Below are 20,460 nucleotides of genomic sequence, written 5' to 3' on the forward strand. Positions count from 1 at the left end.
ATATATCTGTCTTGCACCTTCCTCACTCCTCACATGAACCCCAACCACTGCTGCTCTGCCATCCTTCCCGCTAGTGTCCCTTTCCAGTCAACTTTTGCCAGTTCCTCTCTCATGCCACTGCAATTTCCTTTACTCCACTGAAATACCGACACATCGGATTTCAGCTTCTCTTTCTCAAATTTCACAGTGAACTCAATCATGTTATGATCACTGTCTCCTAAGGGTTTGTTCACCTCAATCTCTCTAATCACCTCTGGTTCATTGCACAACACCCAATCCAGTACAGCCAATCCCCTAGTGGGCTCAACAACAAGCTGTTCTAAAAAGCCATCTCATAGACATTCTACAAATTCTCTCTCTTGAGATCCAGTGCCGACCTGATTTTTCCAATCCACTCGCATGTTAAAATCCCCCACAATTATCATAACACTGCCCTTCTGGCAAGCCATTTCTATTTCCTGTTGTAATTTGTAGTCCACATCACTGCAGCTGTTAGGAGGCCTGTATATAACTGCCATCAGGGTCCTTTTACCCCTGCAATTTCTTAGCTCAACCCACAAAGGTTCTGCACCTTCCAATCCTATGTCACCTCTTTCTAATGATTTAAAATCATTTCTTACCATTAAAGCCATGCCACCGCCTCTGCCTACCTGCCTATCCTTCCAATACACCGTGTATCCTTGGACGTTCAGCTCCCAGAGACATGCATCCTTTAGCTATGTCTCAGTGATGGCCACAACATCATACCTGCCAATCTATATCTGTATAAGATCATCCACCTTATTCCTTATGCTGCATGCATTTAAGTATAGCACCTTAAGTCCAGTATTTGGTACTTTTTGCTTTGATTGCACTACAACTCATCCCAATGGCTGCAAATTTGCCTCATCACCTGCCTGTCCTTCCTGACATCTTTACTGCTCATTATCTTAGATTTATTTCTGTTTTCCCCCTCCTCTGCTCTATCATTCCAGTTCCCATCCACCTGCCAAATTAGTTTAAACCCTCCCTAACAGCTCTATTAATCCTTCCTGCCAGGATATTGATCCCCTTCAGGTTCAGGTGTAACCCGTCCTTTTTGAACAGGTCATACTACACCCAGAAGAGATCCCAATGATCCAAGAATCTGAAGCCCTGCCCCCTGCACCAGTCTCTCAGCCACGCATCCATCTGCCTGATCCTTCCATTCTTGCCCTCGCTAGCACGTGGCACAGGTAGCAATCCTGAGATTACTACCCTGGAGGTCCTGCTTCTCAGCTTCCTTCCTAACTCCCAGAAATCTTTCTTCTTTTTCTTTCTTTTCAAATCTTTTTATTAGTTTTTTGAAAAAAAACAGAAGAAAAATATTGTTACAAGACATTTGAGAGTACATAATAGATTGATAAACATTCAAATATATATTGATCCATACATAGAATCTCTCAAACTCATATAATAATATAAATGATTAAGAAAACCCCCCCCCAAAACAAAAAAAAACAACTAAATAGAAAAAAAAACTAACCAACATGGGCAATCGCATAATGTTATATATATACAGTAGTGCCTATGACTCCCAACCTCCATCCACACAATTCAGGATAGTGACAATAAGGTTCAGGATCAGACCGTTTAATTCATATGAAAATGCTGAATAAATGGTCTCCAAGTTTCCTCAAATTTAACTGAAGGATCGAAAACCACACTTCTAATTTTTTCTAAACTTAAACAGGAAATAGTTTGGGAAAACCACTGAGATACTGTTGGAGGATTGGCTTCTTTCCAATTCAGTAAAATGGATCTTCTAGCCATTAGTGTAATAAATGCAATCATTCGTTGGAATGAAGCGGATAAACACTTATTATCCATCATTGGTAGGCCAAAAATTGCAGTAAAAGGGTGTGGTTGGAGATTAATATTTAAAACTCTTGAAATAATATTAAAAATATCTTTCCAATAGTTATGTAAGCAAGGACAGGACCAAAACATATGAGTCAACGAAGCTATATCAGAATGACATCTATCACAGGTTGGATTAACATACGAGTAAAATCGAGCAAGTTTATCTTTAGACATATGAGCTCTGTGTACGACCTTAAATTGTATTAGAGTATGTTTAGCACATATAGAGGATGAGTTTACCAATAATAAAATTTTTTCCCATTGCTCAGTAGAAATAGGGCAATGCAGTTCTTCCTGCCATTCCTTCTTAATTTTTTCAGATATATCTGGTTGTAGATTCATAATCATATTATAAATGATAGCAACAAGACCCTTTTGACAAGGATTAAGAGCTAAAATTCTTTCTGTAATGTCCAATGGACATTCTTTTGAAAAAGACTTTAGTTCATTATATAAAAAATTTCTAATTTGTAGATATCTAAAAAAATGGGTTTTAGATAAATTATATTTATTAGATAATTGTTCGAAGGACATAATGTTATCATCCAAAAACAGATCACGAAAACATGTTATGCCTTTTGTTTTCCATAAATAAAAGGCTTGATCTATGGAAGATGGTCGAAAAAAGTAATTAGCTGTTATAGGACTTGACAGTATAAACTTATTCAAACCAAAAAATTTACGAAATTGAAACCAGATTCGTAATGTATACTTGACTATAGGATTAGTTATCTGTTTATTCATTTTAAATAACGAAAAGGGAAGTGAAGATCCTAAGATTGAAATCAATGAGAAATCTTGCACAGATTTACATTCCAAATTTACCCATTGTGGGCCAGCAACTGTAGTCGATTCTTGTGTCCAAAATATCAAATACCGTATATTAACTGCCCAATAGTAAAATCTTAAGTTTGGTAGAGCCAAACCGCCCTCCTTCTTAGGCTTCTGTAAATATTTTTTAGCTAACCTAGGATTTTTGTTCTGCCACAAATACGACGATATTTTAGAATCAACTGTATCAAAAAAAGATTTAGGAATAAAAATTGGTAATGCTTGAAATAGGTATAAAAATTTAGGTAGTATCATCATCTTAATGGCATTAATTCTACCTACCAAAGACATAGATAGTGGGGACCACCTATTAGCAAGTTGCTTAATTTGATCTATTAAAGGCAAAAAATTAGTTTTAAATAAATCTTTATGTTTTTTAGTAATTTTAATACCTAAATAAGTAAAATAGTCTGTAACAATTCTATATGGTACCCGATTATAAATTGGAGTATGCATATTTAATGGAAAAAGTTCACTCTTATTAAAATTCAATTTATACCCAGAGAAGTTACTAAATTGAGCAAGCAAAGAAGAAATAGCAGGAATAGATCTTTCAGGATCAGATATATATAATAACAAATCATCTGCATATAATGATACCTTATACATCGTCTCCCCGCGGGTAATACCTAAAATATTAGGTGATTCACGAATAGCTATAGCCAAGGGTTCCAAAGCAATGTCAAATAATAAAGGGCTTAAAGGACAACCTTGCCTTGTACCCCGAAATAGTTGAAAAAAAGGGGATCTTTGATTATTAGTGAAAACCGAAGCTAAAGGTTTCTGATATATTAATTTAATCCATGATATAAATTTTGAACTAAAATTAAAATGTTGCAAAGTATTAAATAAATATGACCATTCGACTCTATCAAATGCTTTTTCGGCATCTAAGGAGATGACACATTCTGGGATTTTAGATGAAGAAGTATAAGCAATATTAATTAATTTTCTAATATTAAAAGATGAATAACGATTTTTAATAAATCCAGTCTGATCCTCAGAAATAATCCGAGGCAATATATTTTCTAATCTAACAGCCAGGATTTTACTAAAAATCTTAAAGTCCATATTCAGCAAAGATATAGGCCGATAAGATGCACATTCAGTGGGATCTTTATCTTTTTTAAGAATTAAAGAAATAGAAGCTTCATAAAAAGATTGTGGTAGTTTACCTATACTTAATGCATCTTTAAAAATTTTACAAAGCCAAGGAGAAAGTATAGAAGAAAAGGATTTAAAAAATTCTGCAGAAAAACCATCTGGGCCCGAAGCTTTACCCGAGTTCATTAAGAAAATGGCCTTTTCTATTTCAGACTCCGTAATAGGTGTATCCAAAATTACACTATCCTCAGCAGTTACTTTTGGAATATTCAATTTCCTTAAAAATTCACTCATTATAGAAGAGTCTTTAGTACATTCTGATTGATATAAAGAATTATAAAAATCTTGAAAGGCTGTATTTATCTCTTTGTGATCAATCGTCAGAGTACCATCTTGTTTACGAATCTTAGTAATTTGTCGCTTATCCGAAACAATTTTCAATTGGTTAGCTAGTAATTTACCAGACTTATCTCCATATGTATAAAATTGAGCTTTCGATTTAATTAACTGACTTTCAATCGAAGAGGTTAACAATAAACTATGCTCCATTTGAAGTTCCACCCTTTCTTTATAAAGTTCTTTACTAGGGGTCAATGCATAAATCTTATCAATTGCCTTAATTTTATCAACTAATGTTGATATTTTAGAGTTAGTTCGTTTCCTAACTCCAGCAGAATATGAAATAATCTGTCCACGAATATATGCCTTAAAAGTATCCCAGAGAGTTCCACTAGAGATGTCTGCTGTGGAATTTATTGAGAAAAACAAATCAATTTGCTGTTTAATAAAGTTAATAAAGTCAGAGTCCTGCAGTAAAACAGAATTAAACCTCCAACTTTTAGTACTAATATGTGAATCCGTCACCTTAATAGATAACTTCAAAGGTGCATGATCAGATATAACAATAGAGTCGTATTTGCAATCCATGACATCTGTAAGGAAGTGCTGATCAATGAAAAAGTAGTCAATCCTTGAGTAATTATGATGCACATGGGAAAAGTATGAGAACTCTTTATCATTAGGGTGTAGAAAACGCCAGATTTCACAGATAGCTGAATCAATCATAAAAGAATTAATAAGAGAAGCCGATTTGTTCGGAAAAGTTTGAATGGGTTTGGATCTATCCATCAAAGGGTTTAAACAACAATTGAAATCCCCGCCCATTATCAATCTGTATTGATTCAAATTAGGAAAGGATGTAAATAAACATTTAAAAAATTCAGGACAGTCAGTATTTGGAGCATAAACATTAACTAAAACAACTTTTTGATTAAAAAGCAACCCAGTAATAAGCAAAAATCTACCTTGCGGGTCTGAAATTGTTTCATAATGTATAAAAGCAGTTGATGAGTCTATAAAAATAGAAACACCTCTCACTTTGGCTTGCGAATTTGAGTGATACTGTTGGCCCTTCCAAAACCTAAACAACCTCTGACTATCCACCTTCCTAACATGAGTCTCTTGTACAAAAATAACATTCGCATTCATTCTATGGAATACTTTGAATACTTTTTTCCGTTTAATCGGATGATTTAAACCATTAGTATTCCAAGAAACAAAGTTAATAGTCTTATCCATATTGACAATACATATTACAGTTAACATATAGGTTTAAAAGAAAAGTGAACTCATGAACTCGGAAGGGGAAAGTAAGTTCAAAGGGAAGCCGGAAGTCACAGCACCGCAGCCATTTTAGTAGTTTCATATAAGCCCATGAAGTAAAACTAAGCAAAAAGCAAGCAGAAAAAAGAAAAAAAAGAAAAATCTCCCTCCCACCACCCTCAAAACCCCAGGAAAAAAGCCAAACAGAGGCAAGCGAGCGATCTAATACTAAAATTACCCCCTTGTCTCAAGACGGCAACTCAGACGTAACAAAGTTAAAAAAAATACAAACAACCCACATTATAAAAAAAGGGTTGATATAGGAAAAATTAAAATATAAAATTAGTGTTATAAATGTATATTATCAAAAGGGTTAAAAAAATTAAAACAATAAATGAAGGTTTAACACTTTCGAACAGATCAAAACAGTTATGATGCTACAGACACTGGAGTCTGTCGGGAAGAAGAAACGCCATTTTATTCTTCCAAATCTTAATATTCAAATGCTAAAAATGTAAAAAAAGAGCGTATATCGATTAAAAAAAAGAAAAAAAAATAACCCTAATAGGTCATCTTCAACATTAATCGGTTAGTAATATATAAAAATATGAAATCGGAATAAACCCGGTAGAAAAAAGAGAGCTTTAATCGTATATAAGAAATATATATGAACCGTATCAAAAAAGAACCCAAACGTCAATCTATACCAGATCCAAATCTATAGGCTAGATTACATTGATCAGCCCGATCAAATGTCATTGTTCCAGGAAACCTTGAGCATCCGCTGGCGATTTAAACAGCCGAAAAGATCCATCTTGAAGGGTGACTCTCAGGTGTGCTGGAAACAGCAACGCTTGCTTGTAGCCTTTCTGGTGAAAATTCGACATAACCGATCTGAAAGCCAGCCTAGCCCGTAGTACTTCGGGGCTATAGTCCTCCAGAATGCGAAAATTAAAATTTTGATAGGTTATCATACCTTTTTTACGAGCCGCACGAATCAGTCGTTCTTTGATGTGAGGATAATGGATCCTGAGAATTATGTGCCGTGGTTTCAGACTTGAATCTGCCCGATATCTAGAGACTCTATGAGCCCGATCGATTAATGGGGGGTTATCCAGGACATCTTCGCCCAGGACATCCACTAGAAATTTGGAGAAGAAAACGGTCAGATCACCGCTTTCAAATTTTTCCGGGATTCCAATTAACCGAAGATTTTGTCTTCGAGAACGATTTTCCAAATCAGTAATTTTAGCTTTATAGCGATCCATCTGTTGGATCGTCGAAGTTTGCTCTTCTTGCATTTTTTCGATTATACGATCCTTCTTACGAGCAGCTTCTTCAAGAACCAAAATGCTTGCTTGTTGTTCATTTGATTCCCGTGAAAAGGTCAGGAACTTTTCTTCGAGTGATCTCAAGCGATTGTCATACTGTGCAAATCTTCCAAGTAATTTTTTCTCCAATTCATCAAATCTAGCGTCTATAAACTTCACAACAACTTCTAAAGTTAACGGTTCTTTCGTCTGTTTCGGTTCTTTTGCTCTAGACATTTCAGCGGGTTGAGAGTAATTCAAATAGTTTTTTAAAAAATTCTATATGTTTAGACCCCTTTAAAATAAGTTTAAGGGGTGTTTGTAGGTTAAAAAAAAACGTAAAAGGTTTGGAGCAAAGCCTAGATGCGGTTTACTCCATGAGCGCCATCTTGAGACTCCCATCTTTCTTCAGGATCTCCTCCCTTTTCCTATCTATGTCATTGGTACCAACCTGTACCAAGACAGCTGGCTGCTCGCCCTCTTCCTTCAGAATATTCTGGACCCGATCCGAGACATCCTGTACCCTGGCACCTGGGAGGCAACACACCATGTGAGTATCTCTATCAGGCTCACAGAATCTCCTGTCTGTTCCCCTGACTATGGAATCCCTTACGACTACCGCATTCCTCTTCTCCTTCTCCCTCCTTCCCTCCTGCACAACAGTGCCAGACTCAGTGCCAGAGACCCGGTCACCGTGGCCGTCCAATGTCCGGTCATCCCCCTCAACAGCATCCAAAACGATATACTTGTTGCTGAGGGGGCAGCAACAAATATATCCGGGCATTTCCCTTCCCTTCCCTCTCCTGACAGTCACCCAGTTTTCTGACCCCTGTAGCCTAGGGATGACTACTCCCTGTAGCTCCTGTCTATCACCTCTTCACTTTCCCTAATAAGCAGTAGGTCATCAAGCTGCAGCTCCAGATCCCTAACACGGTCTCTGAGGAGCTGCATCTCGGTGCACCTGGTGCAGATGTGGCCATCAGGGAGGCTGGAGGTCTCCCAGGATTCCCACATCTGACACCCTAACCCTGCAGACATGCTACCTAATTCTACAGGAATGAAACAAGGAAAAATAAGTCTACTCACCCACTTACCTCACCAAACACACAAACTTTTTAAACCGTTAGCTCATACTGTTAGCTGTGTGAACACTGCTGTTCCTCCGTCTGTCGGGGCCAATTCGCCAAGGGGAAAAAAAGACCTACTTCTAAGTTGATTAGCTTAATTAAAAGAGCTGACCAGCCTTACCTGACTGGGAGCAAGCTCGTCCTCAGACTGTTCGCTGAAGCCTCTCAAGCCAAAGCCTTCCTACTCTGTCTCCCATTATTCCGTTGCCCACTCTGTTAATCTGCTCACTTTTTAAGCTCTCCCGCTGTCTCAGAGGCTGACCTTCATGCGTTTGCGCAGTCGTGCCCTGTTCAAACTGCCGAAGAAATTACCTTCCCCCTCTCAATCTACCGGTACTTGCTTTTTAAACTCTCCTGTTGGCTCAGAGGCCAACCTTCACGCGCTTGCGCAGTCATGCCCCATTCAAACTGCCGAAGAAATTAAGTTAGATAAGTCACCAGGACTGGATGAGATATACCCCAGGCTACTGTGGGAAGTGACGGAGGAGATTGCTGGGCCTCTTACAATGAGCTCTGCATTATCAATAGGGGCAGGAGAAGTACCAGAGGATTGGAGGGTTGCAAATGTTGTTCCCTTATTCAAGAAAGGGCGTAGAAATAACCCAGAAAATTATAAACCAGTGAGCGACTTCAGTAGTGGGCAAGCTGTTGGAGAAAATCCTGACAGGCAGGATTTATGAGCATTTGGAGAGACATAATCTGATTAGGAATAGTCAGCATGGCTTTGTCAAGGGCAGGTCGTGCCTTACGAGCCTGACTGAATTTTTTGAGGATGTGCCTAAACACATTGATGAAGGAAGAGCAGTAGATGTAGTGTATATGGATTTCAGTAAGGCATTTGATAAGGTACCCCATGCAAGGCTCCTTCAGAAAGTAAGGAGGCATAGGATCCAAGGAGCCCTTGTTTTGTGTATCTTAGAACTGGCTTGCCCACAGAAGGCAAAGGGTGGGTGTGATGGTTTGTATTCTGCATGGAGGTCGGTGACCAGTGGTGATCTGTTATGGGACCCCTCCTCTTTGTGATTTTTATAAATGACCTGGATGAAGAAGTAGAAGGGTGGGTTAGTAAATTTGGTGATGACACAAAGGTTGGGGGTGTTGTGGATAGTGTGGAGGGTTATCAGAGGTTACAGCCGGACACTGAAACGATGCAGAACTGGGCTGAGAAGTGGCAGATGGATTTCAACCCAGATAAGTGCAAAGTGGTATATTTCAGCAGGTCAAATCAGAAGACAAAATATAAGTGGTAAAACTGTTGGCAGTGTGGAGGATCTGAGGGATCTTGGGGTCCATGTCAATAGGACACTCAAAGCTGCTGCACAGGTTGACTGTGCAGGTTAAGAAGGTGTATTGGCCTTCATGAATCGTGGAATTGAATTTAGGAGCCGAGAGGTAATGTTTCAGCTATATAGGACTCTGGTCAGACCCCACTTGGAGTACTGTGCTCAGTTCTGGTCACCTCACTACAGGAAGGATGTGGATACTATAGAAAGAGTGCAGAGGAGATTTACAAGGATGTTGCCTGTAGTGGAGGGCACACCTTATGAGAATAGGTTGAGTGAACTTGGCCTTTTCTTCTTGAGAGATGGAGGATGAGAGGTGACCCAATAGAGGTGTATAAAATGATGAGGGATATTGATTGTGTGGATCTTTATTAATGACCTGGATGAAAAAGTAGAAGAGTGGGTCAGTAAGGCTTTTTCCCAGGGCTGAAATGGCTAGCATGAGGGGGCATAGTTTTAAGGTGCTTGGAAATTGATATTGAGGGAATGTCAGGGGCAAGTTTTTCACAGAGAGAGTGCTGAGTGCGTGGAATGCATGGCCAGTGGTGATGGTGGAAACGGATATAACAGGGTCTTTTAAGAGACTCTTAGACAGGTACATGGAGTTTAGAAAAATAGAGGGCTATGCACTAGGGAAATTCTAGGGAGTTTCTACAGTAGGTTACATGGTTGGCACAACATTATGGGCCAAAGGGCCTGTAATGTGCTGTAGATTTCTATGTTCGCAACAAATGTATACATTTTAATTAAACAAAATGTCTGTAAATAACTGTCTGTTATCAACTTGTTAAACAATGTACAGCTGTTCCCCTTTCATATTCAGATTTTCAGTCTTAAAAATACTGATTTAGATATTACTACATTTTTAGCTGCATTAATCACTTTGATCAATGTAAGATAAAACTGCATTAAGTTTTAATCACTTAAACTTGGTATTTTTAATAACAGACTAATTGATTAAAGTGCTTTGAACCTATTTAAACTTCTCAACCCATAATCAATCTTCCTTGTTCATGGGATCAAGACATATTCTATTCCTGCCTCCTCAAGTTAGCTCCTCCCTGAACCACGAAAATATAAACTGAATTTACTGATGCAGTAGGTGTCACCCATTGTACATTTGATACCGCTCTTTCTTCCTCTCTTAGTTGTTTTAGTCATGTAGAGAAGAACTGAAGCAGTTTATAGATTGGAATAAGATTGAGATGGGTGTCACCAAGGTACAAGATCACTACTGCAATCTGAGCACCTAAATGTACAAGAGCATACAAAGTGGAACTGAGGGAAGGCAGGACTGTAAGAGTTGCTGTGTTTTGAATGAAATGTTCTTGTTCTTTTGACAACATCTGTACCTCACTCAACAATATTAAATAAGAACAGATCATCTGGTTTATTACATTTGTTGGAGCTTGTGTACAGACAGGCTGCTATGTTTTAACATTACAGGTTACTACTCTTCAAAAAGTGCATCATTAGCTGTAAAGTACGACATAGTGAGAGGGACATGGAAGGTGCTTTATAATGTTATAAGTAAATCATGTTAAATAAGCTAATAAATTTGAGAACAATTTGCACAACATTTTTTCAGCCTATACTGAAACACTAAAGAAATTATCCCATGGGCCCAGATTGCAGCTGGTACATACATATGGAGAGGAACATCTTAGAAACATCACTTGACAATGTTCTTTGATTTTCACTGTTTCAATGGGCACAACTGTTTCAAGGTTAGCAGAAATATAAGGTTTTCCTGTTTCAGTATAAAAACAAAATTAACCTTTTAAGTAATAATCCATTGCATTGTTTAGTGGACAAAAGTGGGCTAGAAATCCATTAGTGGCCTGCAAGTAGCTTGACAAAAATCCCTGGCTACTTACAAAATCAGATAGTTTTTTGAGAAGAATGCAATATAAAACAACCTTTAGTGAAAAGGATCTATTTTATAATATTAGCCATTTTAACACAAAGAGCTTACACCCAGATTTAACAACAATTCACGTGCCTGTTGCAAAAATCTGTTGCAACTACTGGGAAACTGCTTACAATGAAAATATTTCTACAATTTTATAAGATGACCAGAGGATAACTTGTATGTGCACTGCAAGCTAGAAATAAACATTTTCAAGATGGAATGAACAAAGAAATGGCTGGAAGAACTCTGTGGGTCAGACAGCATCCGAGCCAATTAATGGACAGTAAATATTTCAGGTTAAGAACCTTTATCTGGACTGCTAGTCCAGTTGAAGATTCTTAACCTAAAACTTCAACTGTCTGTTTCCCTTCACCGATGCTCCCTGACCGTTTTCTTACATCTGCAGTCTTGTATTACAATTTTCAAAAGTAAACTTATTTAATACCCAAAGTATTAATCTCTCACACAATAACTCAAGCACTCTATGAATCTGGCTAGGCTTTTAGACAAAAACTGGCAAAACATGAGTGGCCAAGACTGTCATTATCTACGGTAACTTCTATCTTTCAGCATTCAGTCTGAGTGAATCATAAATACCATCATAGACAAATTATACTTGACACTTTTTTTCTATCCAGCTTATGTAAAATCAATGGACTTGCCAAACTGTTGTTCTTCCTAATTCAGAGGCACCTCCAGTTTTATTGAGAAACCTACAATCACATTAGGTTTGAAAAAGTGATAATGAGATCAATATACGGTAACTCCGAGCTTATTCCAATCCACTGTCTCTTACTGAATCACTTGGGGAACTTAATGACTTTGACTGCTGCTGTTGAAAAACAATGTGCTACTTCAAGCAGTAGCTCAAGCATTTTCCAAGTCACTATTTTTCTGATATGTAAGATTACTTTTACAAGTACAGAAAAAAAAGGGGGAATGAAAAAACCGGTTCCCAAGTCTACTATGACTCACAAAATGGCATTACAGACAGAAAATGTGTCCAGAAAAGATGGTCAGTACATAATTTTTAGTTTTACAAAGTAATATTTGATTTGGTTTCACGAGTTTCAGAACTGAAGCTGAGAAATGGAGATTAATTGCAAGTTCACATACAGATAATAATAAATAATTGTTTCTTTCTCTTAAGAAGCTATTTGTTGTCCACCTATGACAGCACTATGATATAATTATGTAGAAATATGCCCTTATGCAAATAGATAGGATCTGCATGTAAACATCAGAGGTGTTCAAAAGCCCTTCAGTTTAAGTGTTGCCACATCAAAGTAGAATGCACATTGTACCTGAGTTAGGAGGAGATGGGAAAGTTTGAACAGTTTGCTCAGAGAAAATAGATTTTTATAAAAGAAAAACATAAACACCAATAAAAACACAAAATGCTGGCAGAACTCAGCAGGCCAGACAGCATCTATGGGAGGAGGTAGTGATGACATTTCGGGCCGAAACCCTTCATCAGGAGGATTTCTCGGCCTGCTGAGTTTTGCCAGCATTTTGTGTTTTTATTTAGTTCCAGCATCTGCAGATTCACTTATGTTGCACATAAACACCAGTGGTTTTAAATCCAATAACCTTGGTCAATGTTTTCTCTTAGTCAAGATTTCATCCCTTATTCATAATTATGTAATTCAAAGATGTCATTGGATCATTTTATTTTAGAGACTCTTCCAGACCAATCAGCCCATGTCACCCAATTGTATCCATGTGACCAATTAACCTACTAACCCATACATCTTTGAAATGTGGGAGGAAACTGGAGCACGTGGAGGAAATCCAAGCAGCCACGGGGAGAACGTACAAGCTCCCTACAAGCAGCAGCGGGAACTGAACCCCGGCCGCTGGTGCTGCAATATAGCATTACAGTCACTGCTACCCCTATGCACTATTTTGTCTTCCCCATGAAAAGTGAGATTTTCCATGAGCAGCACATTTGAAGAAAAAGCATTTCAGGATGCATGTTGTATTTTCTCTGACATTAAATGTACCTTTGAAACTTAGATTGAAGCTTTTAGTAATAGAAAAAAACCATTCAAGTTATCATTTTTCTATAACAATTTTTGACATAGTTTTTTAGATGCTTACTTAGGTCAAACTTAATTAGGTTAGGTAACTGACCACACAAATCCTATAGTTAATTCAAAATTTGCAACTTTTTTATATCAATGCAAATAATTCCGCATGTTACATTGTTCCCGGTCAGGAATTCCTTGATTCTGCATTGTTATAGTTTCATTCCATTAATTCTAACCTATCTGATTAGCCTGCACCCACTTTGCATTGGCTCTGCCCGATGTCTCAGGAAGCACCTCTACATTGATCAGGACTGGACATCATATCAGAAAGACTCGCCTCCGGTCATTTCACCACCAAGCTGATTCACAACCGTATTTAACGATTATTTAGTAATTCCCGTCATTATATCAAACTATATTTCTGAGCATGTCAGGAATAAACAAAAAATAAAAACGTACCGGAAAAGGCTACAGATGGTGGAAATCTGAAAAGACAGAAAATAATGGAAGAATCTTAACGAACGTCTTGGACCTGAAACGTTAACTGTCTTTTCAAAACTGTAGCAGTATCCTAAGTGCAGATTTACTTCTACTGCAGATCTTTTTCTTTGAAGATTTACTTAAAAGTTGACAAATTTCACGTCACATACCGGTGATAATAAACCTGATGCTGTTGCTCATAAAACCTTTGAAAACAATGAAGCAAGGTTTAATCACAAACAGGAGAAAATCTGCAGATGCTGGAAATTCGAGCAACACACACAAAATGCCGAAGGGTTTCGGCCCGAAACGTCGACTGTACTCATTTCTATAGATGCTGCCTGGCCTTTTGATATCCTCCAGCATTTTGTGTGTGTTGCAGGGTTTTTACCAGTAGCCTTTATTTTGTCCATGAGGAAAAACTGGCTATAGTAGTAGTTTATAAAATGCAAAGTTGGGATTTTCTTGAACGTAAACATCTCTCTCACCTTTAGAATGCAAGATAGTAATTTTTCAATAGTTTCTGTATGCGAAAGAATGTAAAAAGTTATGCGATTTATTTCCAACATGCTTTTGGAGTGGACATTGTCCCGAGTTCACCTCACCAAAAACGTTTGCCAACGCGTTAACCGACAAACGGTACGCTCGGAATTCGAGAAACGATTGACCGGGTGTAAAAATGAGCAATGGATCAGAGATAGTCGAAAACCAGATTAAAGAGAAACGAACACAGCACACTCACCATACAGAAGAAAGCGCGGCGCCCTCGGGAACTCTTCTACAGGCGCCAAGGAATCTGAATAAAACAACCCGACACAAATTTGGCAATTGCGCATGCCTGGAACAGCCGCTTTCAAAACCAGCAAATGGCCAAGGCTGCTGCAAGGATTTGAATCTCAAAATCACCGAAAGGTGGCCAGCGAATACAGCTGGACAGCGCGGCAAACAGAGTCGCGTTTTGACCACACCCCACCCTCCTCCACGGATTTGCGATGCGTTACGTAGGTTATGACTCCCATGCACAGTTACATTTCATCAGCTCGGAATCAACAGTTTAAAGGGATTCACGCACCCACGATCCAGTACCGTTCTCCTCTTCCATTGTCTTAACACAGAGGTGAAAATAAAAGTTACTTTTTATCTCGCTAGTTCTCAGAACATATTTTCCAATTGTTTTTTCTCCATCTATACAGTTGAGACAACTGTAAGAAACTAGGATTTGTAGGAAAGAGTACGTAACGAACGTAGGAAAGAATCATAAACACAACAAATTCTGCAGATGTTGGAAATCCAAAGCAACATATAGCCGACACTTCTTTAGGACTGGAAAGGAAGGGGAAGATATTAGAATAAAAAGGTGTGGTGATGGTGTGGAGGGGTGAAGGGTGAAGCCAAGTGGTTGGGAAAAGTAAGGGGCTGTAGAGGAAGGAATCTGATAGAAGAGAGTGGACTATGGGAGAAAGGGAAAGAGCAGGGGGACCGTGGGGGGGGGGGAGTGATAGGCGGGTGAGAAGAGGTAAGAGGCATGAGTGGGGAATAGAATAAATGGGGAGAAAAGTTTTTTTTAAACTAGAGGGAAAAATCAATGTTCATGCCATCAGGTTGGAGGCTACCCAGACGGAATAGAAGATGTTGCTCCTCCAACCTGAGGGTGGCCTCATTGAGGCACAAGGGAATGCTGTGGACCGACATATCGGACCGGGAGACGGAATTAAAATGTTTGGCCACTGGGAAGTTTCCCTTTTGGCGGTGCTCGACGAAGCAATCCCCCAATTTACGACGGGTTTCACCAATGAATCGCCGGTTGTAGCATTCTGGCCTCTTGCAGGGTTAAGTGCAGGGTGGGGCGGAGGGACAAGAGAATGATGGCTGGAGCAATCCCCTGCGGAAAGTGGAGATGGGTGGGGGGGGGGGGGGTTGTGTTTGGTGGTAGGATCTCTTTGGAATTGGCGGAAGTTGCGAAGAATGACAAAGCTATTATTCCTAATCACATTATGCCTCTCCAAAGGTTCATAAATCCTGCCTCTCAGGATCTTCTCCATCAACTTACCGACCACTGATGTAAGAGTCACTAGCCTATAACTTTCTGGTCTATCTCCTTTTCTTGAATAAGGGAACAACATTTCTTCCATGTTTCCCTGAAAACATCTGTTTCCAATTTATGCTTCCAAGTTCCTGCCTGATAGCATCATATTTCCCCTTATTAATCGCTTTCCTAACTTGTCAGTTCTTATCCCACTCCAAAGCTATGGTAAAGGAGATAGAATTGTGATCATTATCTCCAAAATGCTCTTCCACTAAGGATCTGACATCTGACCAGGTTCATTTCCCAATACCATATCAAGTACAGCCGCTCCTGTTGTAGGCTTATCTACATACTGTGTCAAGAAACCTTCCTGAACACACCTAACAAACTTCTCCCCATCACACACATCATAGCTCCAAGTACTGATCCACGCTCTAAGCTCATCCGCTTTGTTGATAATACTCCTTGCATTAAAATAGATACATCTCAAACCATTGGTCTGAGCGCGTCCCTTCTGTATCACCTGCCTATCCTCTTTCTCGCACTGTCTCCAAGTTTTCTCTATTTATGAGCCAACTGCCTCTTCCTCTGTCTCTTCAGTTCGGTTCCCACTCCCTAGCAAGTCTAGTTTAAACTCTCATCAACCTTGGCAAACCTCCTCGCCAGGATATTGGTCCTCCTGGGATTCAAGAGTGACGATATTTGTAAGGACGTAGCTTGAAAGCATGAATATATAAATTAGGAAGACATTCGCCCCCTTAAATTAGCAAGTTCATAGCTAATCTGATTTTGCACTTTTCATTTAGTCTAAGTAACCTTAAGTCTCTAACTGCCGTAAAATTCAAAGTAAACTCTCTAGAGACATACAGATGCCTCTGCATCTCAGAATTCTGCAATGTCTCTCTCACACACACATTATATATATAAAACATATCGCCACATTGAAAGAATCTACGAGACAGCATCTATCATCAAAGATACCACCTAAGCACGCATGCTTCTCTCTGATAACGTCGGACAAGAGGTGCAGACGCCATTAACTCCTCAGCAACAGATTTACTACACTACGAGTACTATGATCAGTTTGCACAATGGATTTTGCTTTTTTGATCTAATTGTTTTCTTGTAAAAAAGTTTTTTTCTTATAGATGTTGCGTATATGTCTGTAATGTTGCTGTAAGTCAGTTATTAATTGCACCTGTGCCTATAACAAACATGACATTGAACACTGTGCACCACTTTTTGCATTAACCCTAGCTCCATCTACATTTAGATATTTTTGGACCATTGACTTTGGACTTTTGGACCCTTCTTTCACTCTAACATTTAGAGACTGGTCATAGCACACATTAACTCCAACCTCCTAGACCACCTCGAAACACTGCAATTCGCCTACCGATGAAACAGGTAGACACCAAGTCCCTGGCCCTAATCTCTAGCGCATCTCGACAGTACAAAAGCCGACTTTGGACCATGGATGATTATTGACAGATCCACCGTAAATACTATACTGTAATGCCAAGCACTATCATCTCTAAAGTCCTAGACATGGGATTCAACACCTCCCTTTGTCTTCCAGCCAGAAAGACTGCAATCAGTAAGGTTAGATGTCGTCACGATTATCCTCAATACTAGTGCCCTATAAGGCTGCATCCACAGCTCCCTTCTCTACATTCACGAATGCGTAGCCAGATTCTGCTCTAACTCCGTCTGCACAAGATTGTAGGTGATATCACAGTAGTGTGCTGAATCTGAAATAATGATGAGTCTACACATAGAGAGGAGATAGAGAGCTTAGTGACCCGGTGACATATCAACAGCCCTTCCCTCGATGTCAGCAAAACAAAAGAGCTCGACATTTGATTTCAGGAAAGAGGGCTGTTCATATGCCCTTTTTATATCAACAGTTCTGAGGTCCGGAGCCTCAAATTTCCACAAGTGAAAATCACCTCTTGATCCAACTATATAAGCTCGTCAGCGTTTCTACTTCCTCAGGAGGCTAAAGAAATTTGGCATGTCCCGTATTACCCTAATCAACTGTGCAGATGCATCACTGTATGGAAACCGTTCTTAGACCGCAAGATACTATAGAATTGTGGACACAGCTCCGCACATCACGGAAACTAGCCTGCTCTCCAGGGACTGTCTATACTTATTACTGCCTTGGTAAAGCAGCCAACACTATGAAAGACGCCACTCACCCCAGATATTCTCAATTTTCCTTCCCCTATCAGACGAAAGTCTAAAAGCGCGTACCACCAGACTTAACAGCTTTAATCCAACTGTTGAAAGGCCCTTCAACTTGACCATCTACCTCACGTCCCTGCATCCTGTCTACCTGTATTATGTTGTTTTACCCTGTACTACTATACTGTATTTTTGTAATGAACTGATCGGTACGAACTGTATACCTTTTATCTCATACTGTAACTTCTTCCTAGGCAGGTAACGTGACAATAAAGTCGATTTGCTTTCACATACCATACAAGTAATGTACACACCCTTGCCTCACAAGCCCTATGCTCAGTTCCTGATTGCTTCATTGGCGGAAAGATGTGGAAGCTTAAAAAAAAGTGTGCTTCTATTAACAAAGGAAAATGAGAATTGGTTTAATAGCTGCATACAAAACTGTAAGAGGCACAGATCGAATGAATAGGACAGCTCAATGAGGCACAACTTAGTTAGGTGGTGGGTGCATGGAACGATCTGCCGGGATGATGGTAGAGACAGATACATCAGTGGCATTTAACTAACTCCTAGGCAGACGGATGATAGAAAGAGGGCTATGTGAGAGAGAAGGGCCAGATTGCTGTAATGTCCAATTCTATGTTCTATGTCCAATTGTTATCCAGTCTTATAGGTAATCAAATCCTCAAAGTGCATAGTTGATTAATGAATGCAAATAACTTCATAGTAAAAGAAAATACAAAGGCCAGCCACTGCTGAGTAGCTAGTAAGGTCACGTGATAACTGGTAATAATTGAGCAGCCTGTGGAAAAAATGGTATAGGACACATACTGAAAATTCAAGGCATGTTCCCATAGTGTTCATGTTATACTTTGTCATCCCATTTGCCAGAAATCCTTCATTCTCTTTTAATGCATACCATGTACAAAACTACCCATCTTAACACCCCATACAAAATACAGCAATTAAGAGCAACACACACAAAATGCTGGTAGAATGCAGCAGGTCAAGCAGCATCTATGGGGAGAAGCGCTGTCAACATTTCGGGCCGAGACCCTTCGTATGGTTTGGGGCATTGCCACTTTCCAACTACCACTAAGGTTAGGCTCGAGCTGCTGCTTTTGCCATGGCCATCTACATCACAGAAAAACAAATACAGGGCTTAACTCTCCATCTGCATTCTAATACGGTTACTTAGTCCAAGCAAACAATACCAGGAAAAATTACAATGGGTCTCGATATAGGGTCCGAAACATCAACTGTTCACTTTTTATAGACACTGCCAGGCCTGCTGAGTTCATCCAGCATTTTGTATGTGTTGCCAAGATTACCAGCACTTTGTAATTCTCAGCTGTCCTCTCAAGCCAAAGGGGTAGATGGTGTAGGCTGAAGACAGCTTTGTTTTGTGGTCTTTTAAAAACAATAGATTTTTGCATATACATAGCTCAGCAGTAACACCAAATGCATTTATCCAAAATATTTTAAAAATACAGTAAATATGGAAATGTGGCCCTGCTACTGTACAACTTCAAGAGGACAGGAAATAAATAAATCTAATTAGAGGATTTGCCTCAGCAGTAAACATCTTTCATACCCAAAGCAGAAGCTGAAAAAGATCAGGATCCTGTACATGCCACCACCTACAGTATTATCAGAGATTAGAAAAGCTTCAACATGAAATACTGAACATGAGCAGGGCCTGCAAAGCTTAGCAAGGAAGTTCAATGATTTCATAATCTAAGACCAAAGTCAGCAAAATTTTTTCATCTGGAAACAGAGAATGAAAACTGGTGCTAGGTAATTAGAGGCACACCTGCTCACAATGGACATGAATGTGAAGTATTTGGACTGGGTCAGTTCAGCTAGAACTTTAGATAAATGTACTAAGGATGGCAACAAGAAACCACTCCAACCATTCTTTCCCAGCAAATACTAAAAGTTAGAATCTTAGATAGAACACAATGGAAAGAATCAAAATGTATTTTGAAATTGAATGTTTTGCACATTTAATTACGTGACTGGAAGATTGCATGTCTTTGTTGTGATTGATCAACACTGAACAGCTATAAAGTGTTACAATCGAATATCAGGCCACACAGATTATTTTCAAAGTTTATTTCCTCTAAAACAGATTAGCCTGCACTCTAATGGAAAACAGTGTAAGCAAGCCAACTTTCTGCCTGTTCCAACTTTTGTCCAAGTTTCAAAGCACGTGTATGGACAAGGAATGCTTTATGGATAAACCAACTAATTTACAAAAAAAAAATCACATCTACATATTAATCCAGTCTACAATAGTCCAAAATTTTTAAACACAAAATAGAAGCCATGTAATTTTTCCACAGTTCCCTTTAGTGAATGTTACCATAGGCTTTAAATACAGCAATACTTGTTCATGCAACAATTGTGCTCTAAGGATGAAGGCACGGTAGTTCCTACAATGAGCCATTTTAACAAGAGGGAAATATTTTAACATCTGATTAATGGGCCAAATTTAGTATAGTGAATGTTGTCAAGGTATCCTCCACATACCAGATTCTTTTTTAAATAAACATGCCTTCTGGTACACAATTCTCTTGAAACACACTCTTTTTAAAGGGGTCCAGATGGTTCACAGCTACTTTATCTAATATTTTTTAAATGAACCCAAAAATATCAAAGGTAATTTTACATTTGGCTGGATAACC

General features: G+C 38.9%; 1 protein-coding gene across 1 annotated transcript in view; it reads right to left on the reverse strand.

Annotated features, from left to right (window-relative positions):
* trim59 (tripartite motif containing 59) overlaps nucleotides 1-14,388 on the reverse strand; it is a 40,312-nt gene extending 25,924 nt beyond the window's left edge. The window contains 1 exon segment of the mRNA XM_073041002.1: nucleotides 14,303-14,388. The gene's annotated coding sequence lies outside the window, so the exon portion shown is untranslated.
* Nucleotides 14,389-20,460: the final 6,072 nt, after the last annotated feature.

This window comes from Hemitrygon akajei, chromosome 3 (assembly GCF_048418815.1).
Source record: "Hemitrygon akajei chromosome 3, sHemAka1.3, whole genome shotgun sequence".
Lineage (NCBI taxonomy): Eukaryota > Metazoa > Chordata > Chondrichthyes > Myliobatiformes > Dasyatidae > Hemitrygon > Hemitrygon akajei.